Genomic DNA, 6,000 nt, shown 5'->3' on the forward strand with positions numbered 1-6,000 from the left:
TAATACTTTTTCCACATTGGGACCTCATACGCATCATATACTATCAAAGAAAGGGTAAAGAAAACCCTAGATTCAAGGATTCTACACAAAACAGAAGGAAGAGGCAAAATACTACCTCAGAATGGAGATCCTTGCTTGGATGTCTCAGAATAACAACCTCATTTAGTCCTTCTAGCTGAATCCCTTCTCTTCCTTAGCAAAATCACACCAAAATTACTTGATTTCATCATAAGAACTCTCCCTTGGCTCCAATGGCAATTTATGGTTTCTCACAGGAGATATGAGGCACATCCAAGGTCATAAGTTCCTTTAAATAGGCTCCAACCCCGGAACTTAGGGTTTTCTCTGCCTAGTACCTACTCGACGAGTCCATACATGGACTCGTCGAGTCTGCTCATTAAATCCACGTGATCCACCAGACGTGACTCGACGAGTCAGACCTACAACTCGTCGAGTCCCTCCTAAATCCTCAAAATTAAAACACGAACTATCATACCCGAAATTCTGAAAGTTACAAATCTCCCCCACTTAATTTGATTTCGCCCTCGAAATCTCTTCTCAAACCACATAGATAGAAACCAAACACTTGAAAAGCACCACTGAAAGGATCTCACACCAAAACAATATCTTCCTCCATGGATACCTGAACCCGACCAGGAACTCTTAAATTCGAAACAAAAACAGCCCCTATGATGCTAAGATATCCCTTCTGACTTCCAAATATAAACCTAACAATCGGTTACCGATCACCCATGCCATACGTACCCAACAATCTCAAATACAATTCTATAGACGAAAGGGGCATATTACACCAGAGAATCGTCTTGTGTCCTGAAATCGAACCCCGTCGGTTCAATGAATTTTCAACACCCTGCCTTTGGATATAAGAAAGTAATCATGCTCCCTCAAAAATGTCCTCTAACATCTATAATCATAAACCCCCAACTTACTCTCAACAATCCCTACTCCACACTGGGTACTAGGTCATCTCTCAACCAACCATTAACTTCCAAAGGTTACTCATAACATGTTCCAAGTGTCTCACTGACTTCTTTCTCACATCAACTATCCCGGCTCAGTGACACACAAGTCACAAAGTTCTCTTTACCCCAACGAATACTATACTCCCAACTAAAATCGTCTCACCCTCGACCTCATCCGAATTAATAATCATTTGCCTCATACACCTCATGGTATCTCCCGTACTAACGAACTGACCTCACTTGTGTCTAAGATATCGGGTGACAACAATACCCATTGATGTGTGTTAAACCAACTAGTTTTATTCCTACTTCTAAATTGTAAATTAATCACACAAAAGGCAGTGGACCTGTCAATTGGTGGTATAGATCTAGTAAGCAGGGTATCGAACTCAGGGAACGGCAATTAAACTAATTACTAAAATTATCTACAAAAATAACAAATAATAAAAGAGGGGTTTTCTCTAGTTTTACAAGACTAGAAACTTACTAACATTTAAACTAAATAACTAACTAACAACTAAGCAAGCAAAAACCAACTAAATTCAATATCTAAAGGGACTTTTGTTCAGGTTCGACTTAATTGATCCTATGGTTGATTTAATGGTAGTAGTGCAACGGATTAACCTTTTATTGGCTACCGATTCAGGTGATTAGATTCACATTCGCTATGCTAGTCCTTAGAAAATAAACTAATTCAAGCAGTGGCCAGTTGTCTAAATTAATTAATTCTCTAGGTTATTTATTCGGGTTAAATAATACTTGTAATGGTTAATCAAATTATCAATTCAATCAGCCTCTTGTTGTTGGTTTATCAAACAAGCTCACACATTAACTTACCCATTCTCTAATTAATCCTAGTTTCACATTCACTAATCCTAGGCACATAATAAAGTGTTCACATAAATCACATGAGGTAAACAATTAAGAGATGTTCATGCAGCCTAATTGCCTTCCTATTAACAGAAAATAGTTATGGTTAATGCATAAGGATCTTTAACAAGCTCAATTCAACAAAATCACCAATTAAAAGTTAATCCTACCATTAATCAAACCATAGTCTCAAAATTGTCTTACCCAAACAAAAGCTAGAAAGTTTAGCTCATGATTAAGGCAGTAGAAAACTCAAAAACGAAATTCAATAACATAAACATGGTTTAGGTACTAGATCTAGTTAAGAGAAATCAAAGTATGCCTTAGTTATCCTTCAAAACTTGAATTGGGTTGGATCTTCACTCTTCCAGATGCCTCTCTTCTTTCTGAATCTTAGCTCCTCCTCCTAGGGTTCTCAGAAGTCTCGTCTATCGATCTGGAGGGTTTCTTTTATAGATTCGACTCGACTCGTCGAGTCCCTCATTAAATTCCCGTGTACGGCAAGTCAAGGACTCTTCTGCTTCACGAATCTTCGTGGGAACTCGTCGATTAGACGTCCCTACTCACCGAGTCCTTTGTGGTTTTTTGGTCCTTTCTTCTTTTGTTCACTCCAAAGCTTCCCGATAGCCGCTCCTGCTTCCTTTTGCTTCCGAGCACTTCTTTTGGACTAAAAATATAATTCAAACATAATTAAGTACCTTTTGTCCATAATATGCAATTAATTAGCTAATAAATGATAAACATTTTTACTAAATATAAGGCTAAACATGCACATATCAAAATACCACACACTTGACTTTTGCTTGCCCCCAAGCAAAACTGAATTTTAAACATACTAGCATCACATAAGACAATCCCAATAAAACCCAGCCATTATGCCAAGACCGCAACGCATGCATTTGTGTCTAAATTTTTCCTAAGGACCCCCTCATTTCTAAATACTCACAATCCTCATAAACACTCGCCCACTTCTTCCGAACAATGGTCATTTTATGCATCCCACCGAATCCATCCACAGAAAACCTCCTAACCTCAACGTATTTTTGGTTGAGCAACCCAAGCATACATAAACTAAAAATTACAGTTCTTGATACCCTTATATAACTCATTGGAATTCTTCACTCTTGATAATTTGAACTTTAATTTCCTTGAATTCACCATCTTTTGATTTTTTGGTATCTTCAACTTTTGAATTTTTGGGTTTTGGATCTTCGATCTTCATGCTTTAATCTTGATAGCTCCAAAAATTCTAACAACTTTTTATTGTAATTCTCTTTTTTTTCACATGCAACTCACTTTTTTTTCACTCAAAACCTACATGCTTAAGCAGGGGCGCTCAACTTCAACCCTTATTGGTTAAAGATAATAATTTTTCTGGATACATTCCATGTACACGATGCTAAACATATTGCATCCCTTAAACTAAGCGAGGTTGTGTTTTTGTCCCATGATTTCACTAGAATAAAGGGGGCCACAAATGCATTATAACGTGTATAGGCTCAACTAAACATTTGGATATTCATAAAATCATCAAACATAATACTAGCATCGGATCCTAATTGCTTTTACCAAAATTTATAATTTAATCCTAACAATTTTAATGCAAAAATTCCAAAATTTTCACTAATGTAATCAACCCCCTACCCCACACTTAATTTATGCAATGTCCCCATTGCATGTCATGCATGATAAAGAACAATAAAAGAAAGAAGGAATTGGAACAAACTCCCTTGGGATAGTAGTTTTGAGGTTAATCTTCTTCATTTAAAGCTCCATCTTTAATTGACTTTCGACATGGGAACAAATCATCCATGCCTTGGGTGTCAAGTCTCGTGTGGCAACAGCTCCAAAAATACAGGAAAAACTCTCAGAAATCTCCAGAAATTATTCTTCTTGATAAAAACCAATTGTTGTGGGAATATAATCGTCAAGCCTGAAGCTAAGATATGAAATTCGTAAACACTCGTCGAGTAGGTAATCAGACTCGCCGAGTTGAGTCGTGAAAGTGCAGAATCCGTGTGTTTACGCTTGGACTCGTCAAGTCAGTATATGCACTCGGCGAGTCAGTCGCTGGGTGGAAAAAAAATTCTGCTCCAAGTCTTTTTGATAAATCCTAACCACTTCAGAATTATATTAAATCTAATATTTTTATTTAGTAATTAAACTCATTTGAATTCTCCTCATGACCGAACTCGATATTTGGACTTCACTCTCTCTTCCACCTAGACTCGAAACTCCTATTACTCTCGAGACTCTTTGTAGGCAACCCATTTTCAAATTCTGAAAAGACACTAAACAACCAATGAGAAATTAAAATCCTAATTACTAGAAATTCCAACAAACAACTAAAAAAACAAATTGTTAAACACAAAACACAAATAAAGACAAATCAATCTTCATCTTCTTCCTCATCATTAGCATCATGTATTGCCCTGCCCCCACCAGCTCCGCTTTGCCTTGTGCTCATCCTCTCCTCCCAAGTTGGTATATAAGGAAATTGGTCCCCGTCCACATGTTGGATGTTGAAGTGGTTAAACATTTGGATAAAGGACCGATTGGAAAAATTCACACCCCGTACCAAATCATCTTGATATTTTCTTCCTTCAACATTAAACCATTCCGGGGGTATTTCATCTTCCACCGGAATAACCGGTGGATCGGGAGGTGCTTGCCCACGTATTTGCCTTACTTTCCTACCCGGCTCCTTGGGTTTGGTAACAACATCTTCATGTTGAATAGCATAGTGTCCCCTTTTATAATCCTCAATAATTCTAGCCCTTTGAAAAAGAATAGGATCAAAGGGAGGGTTCAGAACTATTGTCATTAAGTTCCAAGTGCCACGAGTCATCAACCCATAAGAGTGGGCTAAACGTGTCACAGATATGACACCATTAATTTTTGAAGTTTTGCGGTCCTTGACTGCCCCTTCAGCTAAGTATGAAGCCACGCACCATGGAATGTTGCAAAAGGTGTTGGGTGTAATGATGCTCCAAAGATAAAAAAAAACATCAAGGTTAGAAACCTTGTCATCATCTTTTCTTTGGTTAATGGTGTTTGAAATAAGGCGGCGAAGAAGGCGGTGCGTAGGTGATCGTATGCTCCCCTCTTGAGCTGATTTGGGAATGTAAACTTTGTTGGCAATAGTGTTCCACCAACTTGTGCTTATGACACCATCCGAGAATACTTTGTGGCAATGCTCCAAAAAATTACAAAATGCATCCGTGTGGATCAACTGTAGGTCATAAATTCCCAATCTCCAAGATAATTCCACCATAGAACAATGGCGAATCTCGCCCCCAAGACAAAAAGTAATATTCTCGGGGTTATAGTAATCGTCCCCACCCCGGAAATGTATTGTGGAGAAAAATTCCAAGCACAACTCTTGATAGACCGGCTCCTGGATACGAAAGATGCGACTCCATCCATCACACGTGATGGACACCCCATTATGCACAAACTTCTTGACTAAATAAGGAGCAAAATCCTCTTTGTAACGAACTCTCCCCAGCCATTCTCAATCAATCGCATTGGGGACACAAATCTCCTTTTTTCGGATTTCTGCAAGCTTCTTCTTCCACTTAATCATCGTAGATTTGGACTCAATTTGTCGAAAATTCAACCAAGGAAAATACCCTTGGCTTCCTCTTGAGCTTTGATCCCATGAAAAAATGTTCTTGTATAAATAAGTAACACGAACAACCAGGAACAAACAAAACAATTAGAACATAAAATCTGGACTGCTTCAGACATGACTCGCTGAGTCTGTAGACCGACTCGACGAGTCGTACGAACTGCGTTAGTCTGTTGACGAGTCTGTCAAATTTCATCCATAAAAATCAAAATTTACTGCAAGGGTTTGTCCAGGGATGTATTTAGAGCATAGTAGTATAAGAAAATTCATCCATAACATTCTAATTGGGTCAAAATCGAAACCCTAGAAATTCTAAAACTTCAAAAACAGGGTTTCTCTCTAATTAACACTTCCAACCTCCTAAAAATCGAAGCTTTGACAGAAATAGAGAAGAAATTTAGTACCTTTCTTGCTTGAGAGAGAGATAGAGAGAAAGAGATGGAGAGAAAGGGGAAGCCCACATCGAGTGTCGGCTGGCTGAATGAGGAGTGGTTACCCATTAGGGGAAAAAGCCCT

This window comes from Lactuca sativa, chromosome 4, assembly GCF_002870075.4.
Source record: "Lactuca sativa cultivar Salinas chromosome 4, Lsat_Salinas_v11, whole genome shotgun sequence".
Taxonomy (NCBI): Eukaryota; Viridiplantae; Streptophyta; class Magnoliopsida; order Asterales; family Asteraceae; genus Lactuca; species Lactuca sativa.